This window comes from Onychomys torridus, chromosome 18 (assembly GCF_903995425.1).
Source record: "Onychomys torridus chromosome 18, mOncTor1.1, whole genome shotgun sequence".
In the NCBI taxonomy this organism is placed as follows: domain Eukaryota; kingdom Metazoa; phylum Chordata; class Mammalia; order Rodentia; family Cricetidae; genus Onychomys; species Onychomys torridus.
In genome coordinates this window covers 37,109,855-37,120,819 of record NC_050460.1, presented here as the reverse complement: position 1 = coordinate 37,120,819, position 10,965 = coordinate 37,109,855, and the positions used below count along the sequence as shown (strand labels likewise).

General features: G+C 38.1%; 1 non-coding gene across 1 annotated transcript; it reads right to left on the bottom strand.

The window, feature by feature from the left end:
- Nucleotides 1–6,443: 6,443 nt before the first annotated feature.
- On the bottom strand, nt 6,444–6,636 carry LOC118570122. Its single transcript, XR_004943122.1, has one exon. It is a non-coding gene; the product is annotated as a U2 spliceosomal RNA (small nuclear RNA).
- Between the last annotated feature and the right edge of the window lie 4,329 nt (nt 6,637–10,965).

Below are 10,965 nucleotides of genomic sequence, written 5' to 3'. Positions count from 1 at the left end.
TAAGAAAAAGTTGAAAAAAATAGTAGAGTTATTCAATATCCCACTCCCAACCCCACTTCCGTTCCTATGACAAGCTTCTTATAAAGTTGACATTTCGCTTTATCTTATGACAATGACTAAACCCAGAAAATTGAAACTGGAGACATACTAGAAAGATCTTCGGCTGCTGAGATGGCTCAACAGGTAAAGGTCCTTGCATCCAAGTCTTAAGACCCAAATTCAATCCCTGGAAACACACTGTAGAAGGGGAGAACTGATGCTTTCTAGTTTTCCTTTGACCTCCCTCCACCTATCCCCTGGGCACTCATGCATGTACAGAAGATCAAATGAATAATAGTTATTAAATTAAGACTTTACTGGAACAGCCTGGTACTTTCACTGATGATCCCCTCTTCTCTACCCTTCCTTAGTCTCTGAGTATAATTGGGGAACACTTGATCATTTGAGGTGCAGAATGTCCTTCATTTTGGGTTCATCCAGTGTTTTCCCCCCTCTCCACACTGGACAGATGTACTGTGCCTTTGTCAGGAATTCCTTGGGCTGCCTTGTGCTCTGCAGGGTACACTGCACCCATGTCCCAGGGATCACAAGGCTGAGTTTCTGAGTACTGCTAAGACTGACTGTGCAGTTGACAATGGCAAAGGCAGTGTGGTCTCTCCAACTGGAACACAGTGTTCTCTGCTGCAAAGAAAGGTCTTGGGATAGACAGGAAGACTATGCAAATCCTGATTTCCCTCAACTGAGAGGCAATTTATAAAAATTGATCATTTGCCAGGCAACAAACTACCAAAACTGTATGAATTAGAAGTTATAATTATCATATTCTTCGAGGAAAAAAAACCCCAATAATATAATCATAGTCACTTCACATTGAAATTTATAGAAATAACGCTCTAATTATTGTAGGGCAAACAAGTAATCATCTTATAATTCCAGATTATTTTTTAAAATAATAGGATTGCATATGATGCATCTCCAAAATTAATTATGGAAATTGCCAAACTTAGAGGGAAATTCATGTCTTTAAAATTCCATTAATTAATTCAAGGAAGATTATTTTTTTTCTTTGCTACCATATTCTCATTTCTACATTAACAGTGACTAAAACACATGGGATCCCCACTTTATTGATAATAAAGAAAACAAGTTAATCTTTTATTTCAAGCTTCAGAGGAAACCATGAAGTCTTTCTGGAGGAGAAAGGGAAAGCCAAGTGAAACATGTAACCCAGGTGGAAAATGGAGCAGAGTGGAGGCTCCAAGCCTCCATGAATGCCAACATTTATCAAGTTGGACATGCAGAAAGACATATGTCAGCATGAGTCATAAAGTCTCTGACAACACCCAAATCCACATACCCCATGGAGAAAGGGACAAGGGTAAATACTTACCAAGGATGCACGCAGGGAATTCTTAAAAGAATACTTAAGGACAACTGGCAAGCAGGTTGCATTTTATTAGTAATTAATGAGATATTAAAACAGTGGGATGTTTTCCTCCACAAAACTTTTGAAGGATTGGGGAAACTCAGGACATCTGGGTATGCAGAGAGCACATCAACATATGTAAATGCTGTCAATATTTGAAGTAATTTATTTTCATTGCTAGATCAAATGTCTTCTAAGATACGTATTTGGACCACCTATAAGTAATCCGAGATTTTACATGAGGGCATAATCACTCATAGTTTACATGATAGAATTCAATAGACAATGGTGCATAACAGTGGAAAAATAAGAAACAAACTAAATATCTAATAATTAGCAAACAAATATATTAACAATAAAACATGCATAAAAATACAGTATTTTGTATCTATGAAATTTATCACAGAAGAATATTAGTGATATTATAGATGAACATTAGTGATTAAAAAAAACTCCAAGTATTTTAGGTTATTAGAAGTAATTTTTCAGGTAAGCTACCACAATCAGTATACTTTTTACTATAGTCGTTCAAATACCAATATATATACCTAGAAATGTGAAGCAGGATGACAGATGAATTTTACATCTCTTCTATTTCTATTGAGTTCTTTTCAAACAAGTGTGCATGCGTGTTTACAGGTGTGTAGTTTCGTCTTCTGATCAGGCTGCATCAACTAGCTGTGTTTCTAAATTCTAGTGAAAAGTTTATTTTCTTCTACCTTTTAAATGATGTCAGTCCATCAACCTTTTGCTGTTTTATTCCCCTCCAAGAGAAAAGACTTGTACTTTCAAAGATTAATTTAAAAATTTTTGAGTGCAGGTTTTAAAAATGTGGCTAATTTATTAATACCCATTATGCATCTGTACCTTTTCTCCCTCTACTGCTACTTTCTCTGGTTTTGACTTTCCAGTGATTAACTATCAAGTAGAACCCTGTAGACTGGGTGGGCTCCCATTCTTCACTACAGACTGGCAAGAAGGTCCAGAATCTCTCTCCCTCTTTGCTCCCAGTCACTTGGGAACCACATGGTTCCCACACTCCAAGCCCAGTGGATCTGGATGGTCACTTGGCCATTTAGAGTCACCTTGTGGAATTTTGCTTCCATCCAGGTATTACCACATATGAATCAGAGTCATTTACTTCCCTGGTTATCTCTTCTATTGATAGGTAAACCTTCCTATTTCTATTCTTGGCTGGTGCCATGTTGTTTGACTTTCACTCTCTAAAAGTGTGAGCTAGACAAACCTCCTTTCCTTATACATTCTCAGCCTCACATACTGCAATGGAAACAGACTAGACCCAATTTTCTCTAAAAGTTTAATGGTGTGTGTTTGGGGAAAGAATTCAGACTTAGTCTCACAGAAGCAAGTTAAAGATGCTATGGCCTGCTAGACTGCAGTGTTCTTTTATGTTCTCATTTTCAAATGTACTTTGAATCCCTGCATGGAGGGATTTCTAACAGGCCCAAGCATGGAAAATATGGCACTGGTGGGCTTTGTCCTTCTCCCTTCCCTCTCCCTTGATTAACCACTAGATTACATTTCTAAAGCTAGCCCCCAAGGTCTAGTTCCTTATTTGGCTACTGACTCATTCTTGAAACTAATCATGAAGGCCCAAGTATGAAAACACCAAGGCCCAGCAATCAAAATTCATTACTTGGCTACACTGGCCAACCTATCTTCCCACCATGATGACAATGGACTAAGCCTCTGGATTGTAAGTCAGCTCTAATTAATTGTTTTCTTTTATAACAGTTGCCGTGGTCATAATGCCTTTTCACAGCAATAAAACCCTAACTCAGGCAAGTGACTTAGCATAAAGCAACCAGTCTAATCCAGAAGGTTTTCTGTGTGCTCTCAGCACATAGTGAGAAGGTTGGCCAGTGTATCCAAGTAATGCTTCACAATCATGACTTAAGAACTCATCCCAGACTTTACCTTTTCTCCTCCTAAAATCATGATAACAGAGAGCAAAGCCCTTTGGGTGTAATTAGGTCATGAAAATGGACAACTAACGAATGGCATTGGTGCCTTTGTAAATGGCTCCTGATAGGGAGTTCTCAAGCTTTCCACCACAGTGAGGAGATGGGTATAAATCCCTACAAAATACCACATCTACCTTGATCATTCACCCTCACTTTCCAGAATTGTGAGACATGAGTATCTGCTGTCTATAAGTTGCCTGATAGACTAAGGCAGTCAGTGATCTGGCATCCTCGGGCTGCTTTTGTCATCTTGGGCAGAGCATATGGAAAACTCACATGCTCAAAATCCCCTTTACTTAGAGTCAAATCTCCTTAGCCTCCATGTCCACTGAATATCTGTATGATTACATACATTTGTAAGCCAGGAGATGAAAAATGGAAGGTGTTTCTACTCTTCCAATTTTCTGGGGGAAAATGCTTGCCTTTAATCAGGGATAACATTAAAAATATTTAACAACCATTAAAGCCAGGCCACCAACTATTAGGAATGATATCAGCTACTGAGCTCAAGCAGAGCCTTAAAGCAAGCAGGCTGGACTAGATTGTGTAGGGACAGATCTAGGATTTGGAGGCCGTGGGGCTTTGGGGACATGCTGTTCCTTACCTGAATTTCAGTATTTGCTAATAGCATGGCTGCACTGGTTTATGCCAACTGAGTATCAGAAACATCTTTGTGGTGAATAAATAATTTGACATCTTTACTTGATTAGAGTATAGAGCAGACTATTGTGACTACAGTAATGGGAGATTCAGGGAAGTTACACAGGGAAGGGGAGGCCTGGAGGCTGCTGTAGGAAGCACTTCACATACTCAAGCTTCTCTGGCCCTCAACATAGGCAACACCAGGGAGAATACCATTAGCTTCACCCCTGTGGGTTGACTCTACCTTTGGACTTTGGTTCACAGTATTTCTCAGTTGCCCAAGGTACAAAAATATACAAATTGGCTCTCATGTTTCTCTATTGAACTCCATCTGAGACATTTATTTAAACCAAGTAGACATTACAGAAGGTAAAATTAAGCATCTGTCTTCTGAATGTAGTAGATGCTTCCATATGTGTGTAGAAGTTGGTTTAAATTATTATATGGACACTTTCTAGACAGAATGAGCCATGTCTGTCCTAAAGGCAAGTAGACAGGTGTTTGTTATCAGAGCGCCTGTGAAATGGAGGTTTTGTAGTAGTATGGAAACAGGAATGAGACATTACTAATAAACCCTTTCCTTCTGGGGACTTTCTCACTGTGTCCTGCAGTTTTGACTGCATTAGCTTTTGCTAGTTCTGCTAGTATGCATAAACAAACAGGAGATAGGCTTCTGAAGGCAGCCATTAAGACCTATTTTTCACCTAGGAAGAGTATACTAAATGTCTATTTGGGAGATGTGGTTGTTTTATTTTATTCCATGCTTCTATTTCTTGGTTCATCACTAGAGTAGTGGAAAGAAAATGCCCCCTTATAGGTCTATAGGAGTGGTACTATTAGGAGATGTGGCTTTGTTGTAGGAAGTGTGTCTCTAGGGGGTGGGCTTTGAGGTCTCAGAAACTCAAGCCAATTCACTTCCTGCTGCCTGTGGATCCAGATGTAGAACTCTCAGCTCTTCTCCAGTACCATGTCTGTTGGCTTGCTGCCATGCTTTCCACCATGATGAGAATGGACTAAGCCTCTGGATTGTAAGTCAGCTCCAATTAAATGTTTTCTTTTATAAAAGTTGCCATGGTCATAATGCCTTTTCACAGCAATAAAACCCTAACTCAGGCAAGTGACTTAGCATAAATCAACCAGTCTAATCCAGAAGGTTTTCTGTGTGCTCTCAGCACATAGTGAGTGCTGGTAACCTCTAAGTAAGTGAAAGGTTAACAGTAAAACAAATGGATGGCAGGTTTATCTTGGGAGGTTTACCATGACATGGTTTTGTCTCTTAAAAGAGACAAAACAGGCCTTTCAGACACAGTGCAAAAAAAAAAAAAAGATTAAAACACCTTTCCCTTTTGATTTGAGAAAACTGTGATTTTTTTCCCCTTTTGTCTTGATGTAGACTTTTCATCTGTAAAGTTATATTGCCTACAGCAAATCATGTCTATAGGATGTTTTCCAAACTGAACTATTCTATCGGGAATGTAAAATGTCTTTATCCAAACAGCACATCTAAACTGGGTTGCTTGAGAAAATTCAGACAGACATGAAAGCAATAAAAATTCTCAACACATATTAAGTGAAAGGCCTTTGGTTGTGGCGGGTGCAGAAATTAAAGAAACACTGCCCAACTAAGCACTTTCTGACCAATTGAAAAATGAAATAATTCCTTTGCTCAAATGAAAACCAGAGCTATAGCTTCCATCACTTTATGATAAGGACAAAAATCACACACACACACAAAATCTTACTATTTGTTCAAGATGTCACAATGTAATCAGCATTTATCAGACACTGTCTGGTTTTAAAAAGAGTGAAGCATACGGATTAGTCCCTTCTGTTGCCTATACATGCAAGGTCTTCAAGAGCAAAGATACGTCCTGTTAAATCCAAAAATCAAAACAAACAAACAAAAATCCACACACCAAACATCTCCAGGAGACTAAATATTGTAGAGATAATCATTGTTATCACTCCTCTAAGCTGCTCTATATTTGGCCTAAATTGATTTCTTTTATAAAATGACTTTTGTTAACTACATAGCACCATCTTAGCCTTGGTTTACAATGAACTACTTTCAAAAAAAAAAATCTTTCATTCAATTCCTTGTTTAGGTTCAACCAATAGTAGATAGTTGCTTCAAAATAACCCCATTACAGTGCTGGTCATTCCAGGCCATTTCACATAGAGCTGATTAATTTATCAAATGCAGGAATAATGATATGCAACCCCTCATAAGATAAAAACAACTCTCTGAAATAATATCTGGCATGGGCTTGGAACACTTGAATGTCTGGCTGCTTCCCTCAATGACTTATGGAATATTCATAAACACAAAGGTAACTAAGCCTAAGCATGTCCTGGCCACCGAAGAGAGTGGCCCCTGTTGATTTGTACTCTAGGTGTGCTGATGAGCTATTTGTTCTTTTTTTTTTTTTTTTTTTGCATGGAGTGGACAGAGCAAGTTCCTATTCCAACTCCTACTTCCAAAAATCCATTTAATATATTGTCCTCGGATAGAGGGTATATCAGATATTAAACTGATAAGAATAGATACTACACTTGATCTTAGCCAAAAGGCCCAGAAGCGATTGTTTGTTTTTTTAAGTATAGAGAAGATGACTTTACCCACAGGGACAGTTCAAAGAAGCTGATGCTCTTTTTGGATTTGAGAGAGAAAACTTGGGCAGGGACTGAAGGCCAGCATGTCTGAAAATTCTCCATGGAGGGACTTGTTCAAGAGGGGGACAGTTATCATTATTTGAAGATAGCTGTCACTCCAGAAACCTGTCTAGACAAACACTTCATGCTGACTTTGAGGTTACTTAGTTAAAAAATGAGACCTTTTATACCAGTGGCTTTATGAGTGAACCAACCTTTCTTTTAGAGTTTCAGAAAGAAAGAAAGAAAAAAGAAAGAAAGAAAGGAAGGAAGAAAGAAAGAAAAACTGAATCCCATAATGCTACATCTAACTATATACTTTTAGCCCCCACAGACAGTGTCTCAATGGTGACCAGCTGGCATCTTATAACAGAGTTAATAATTGTATTTCTCACATCCAATGATTCCACAGTGCTCCTTACTTGCATCTCTTTTTGGAGTTTTATTCAGAGAAAATTTCTGTTGCCCTGAGGGCTGAGTGACTGCACTATGAAGTTCCTGCTTTACATTATTGGGTAGAAAAGCTTATGGTGATATTTTCATTGTGATTTACTATTAAGGGTGTTTCTACTTCTATGCTTTGATGAAGACCTTTGGGAGTTCGTAGTGTGTGGCTCTGGTCATCAGCTTCCGATTGTGGTAATAAATGCCTCAAACCAACTTTAAATAAGGAGTGTGTATTTAGACTCATAGTTTTTAAGGTTTAAATCCATGAACAATTAGCCTTGCTGTTTTTTGCCCAATGGTAGGATGCTACATAGTGATGGGAGTGCACATGGAGAGAAAAGATGCTCATCTTAAAGTGATCAGGAAGCACAAGACAGAAAAATGAACAGGAAAGTTCTCACTATGCCCAGCAACCTAGAACTTGCACAAGTTCTTAGCCTTTAAAGCTTCTTTGTCTTTGTCAATGGTTGAAGCTTGAGTCCAAGTCTTTAAGACATGGGCATTTGGGGAATATTGCAGATCCAAACATTAGAAATAGACATCCAGGTTTGTACTGTATTTACACTCAATACTATGACTTTAGGGCAATCTGTAACTTTCTGTGGTAGCAGAACAAATGATCATACTTCTCAAAACCTAAGTACATCAGTTATCAATTGTATGTTTATATTTTAATTGTTGCCATGAGTTTGTGAACATCACCAGGGCAGAGAACACATCTGTGTTGTTCATGGCAATTCTGAGTGCCCCCTGCATTCTGTGGCAAAGGGCTGATGGTTAATTCTTATTAAATTCAAGAATGGCAGGCCGGTGTAATGATGCACATATGTTAACCGAACTACTCAGAGGCTGAGGCATGAGGAACTTGAGTTCAAGGGTAGCTTAGGCGATAACTGATCCTTTGTTTCAAAAGTAAAAAATAAAAGTCTAAAGGGTTGTGGATGTGTCTAGATATGTCTAGTTACTTTTCTATTGCTGTGACAAAACACCACTACCAAAATAACTTACAAAAGAAAGTGTTTAATTGGGCTTCTGGTTTCAAAGGATTAGAGTCCATGACGGCAGAGCAAAGGCATGGCGGCAGGAACAGCTGAGTACTCACAGCTCTCTCAAGCAGGATTCGTTGAACATGCTAGGAATGACATAAGTCTTCTGACATCTCAAAATCTACCCCCAGTGACACACCTCCTCCAACAAGGACATACCTTTGACCCCTTCCCACTGCCAATTCAGGACCAAATATTCAAATATATGAGCCTATGATGCCCATTCTCCTTCAGACTACCACAGGATGAAACTTAGTATATGAGTACTTTTCTACCGTATATGAAGCTCTCCTGGTTTGGTCTTCAGTAAGATATATATAAAACACACACACACACACACACACACACACACACACACACACACATATATATATATGTATGTATGTATGTATTGCCTCTTATTAAGTTCCCTATATCTTGTTATAGTCTTCATTTGTTTATGCTAGAATATCTCTTGTTCTTCATTCAGTCAGTTTGAGAACTTGTCTTTCCTATTTAAGCCCAAGAATATATAAATGCCACATTTCATAATACAATCCAAGTATTTGGAAAAAGCCATTTGGCCAAGGTAACTTGTGTTACCAGAAATTAAAAAGGCTCACTAGTCTTCTGGGTGTGAAAAATCAACATCTCACTTTTTCCCCCTTTCCTGATAAAGAATAAACCCCTAGTAATTTCATGTATCTTCACACTCCAGAGTCCAAAGGCCCATTAGTAAATGTTTACTGAGAGCAGATCTCCTATTCCCCTTAGGGGAAGCTAAGTGAAAAATTAATCTTTTTACTTTGGTAACCAACTTTATTCCCACAGCCATTTCAAACACTGAAAATATTTTCAAAATTAAGCAAAATAATAAGAAAGTTAATTGCTTATTTTCTACTGCCTGTATTATTTACACCTTGTGGGTTAGACTCACCTACACTTCGGCATCTGATGTTTTAATAGTGTTCTCAACACATGCTTGTAAATTAGATGTTTATAGCTCAAAATGTGTTTTTCTGTAGAAACAAAATTGTTAAAGAAGATCTGTTTTCTCTTCATTTATTTTCTCCAGATCATTGATGTTTATTTTAGGCTGTACTTTGGAGTGTGGTGTAGAGCTGCAAAGATCAGCAGATTTGAGCTCCTTTTATACAAATGGCATGGAGCAAAGTGATGTACTTTCTTTATCACAGGTCCTTGTAATCCTTTGAGGATGGTTTCATCTCCCCTTTATAAGTGAGATGCTTCCTTCTGCAGAAACTGAAGAGAAAAAGAGGGTCAACTAAAGTTTGCCCCAGGTCTGTTAGAATCTAATGACCTAACTATTGTTCTTGTATTTCCCTGCCTGCAGAAACCCAAACAAAGATGAACAAGCCAAAAGATTTACATGAGGTTTACTGCATGAAAATGAAACTTCTCAATAGATATATCACTGTGCTAATGAGCAGGTGTTTGATTCCTGGGGGGCAAAGTGTGGGATACTCTATGTTGAAACTAGATGTAATTTGCAAGTTTATAATTTGAAGAAAAGAGATCCCAACATAAAGTCTTAATAAGAGATCCAAACAACTGGTCATGGCTACTCTACCAAAAGATAATAGAATAAGGTAGTGAACCAGGAGAGAAAACTAAGGGGAGACACACACACACACACACAGAGAGGGGGGGGAGGGAGGGAGGGAGGGAGAGAGAGAGAGAGAGAGAGAGAGAGAGAGAGAGAGAGAGAGAGAGAGATCATGAAGGTCCAGACAGGGTTTCTCTGTGTAGCTTTGCACCTTTCCTGGAACTCACTTGGTAGCCCAGACTGGCCTCGAACTCACAGAGATCCACCTTGCTCTGACTCCCAAGTGCTGGGATTAAAGGCATGTGCCACCACCACCTGGCTGCATCCCTCTTCTTAATTCCTAGACCACTTGACTATCCTACACCAATAAAGAAAATATAGTATTTTGGAAGTCAACCATGTTGCTAAATATTCATTATCATCACTGTATTGTCCTATAGAATATGTCCAGAAGAAGACTAATAACATAAAAGAAACAAAAAGTTGATTTTGGACCTATAAATCTCTAGGATATTAGGAAGATCAAATTATAACTTCAAAATGTGATAAACTTTCATGTGTATATTAAAAACAAAGACTCTGAAGTGAAACTATGTGTAACATTAGCCCTGGAACTTCATAATTAATATAGAAAACAAAAAAATCGTATCTTTGGTAACCTTGAAGTGCAGTAACCCAAATTAAATAAAACAACATGAAAACTGTTGTTGTAATTATAGTTGTTATTACTAATATTTTAGTTCATCCCCACTATGGGCTAAACACATTATATGGGTCTCATGAAGAACTTGACTTGAATCTTACAAACCGGTGTCTTAATTTACACATGAAGAAACAGGCTCACAGTACATGCAAGGCTGTGGGACCAATGGTAGTGGGAGAGCAGGAGTCAGATAATGCTTCTCAAAATCCTTGTTTGCACCCTTTCATCATGTGATTTAACAGAAAGACAGAATTTCTACAATAACGGGAAAAAAAAACACACACGACAACAAAAATTCCTATGCAACAGGTGAATTGTGACTGATTTTCTGCTGTGTTGTTTAGAAACTTCTTAGAAATAAATTTGCTTTATTTTCACTGATTAAATGCCATCACTCAGCATCTAAATAATGAAAATATGTATCAGGCAAAGTGAGTTTACAATGGAATGATCTACATGTTGATAGATCATTCTATATAATCCATATACTAAATAAGTCAGAGAAACTGGACAATGAC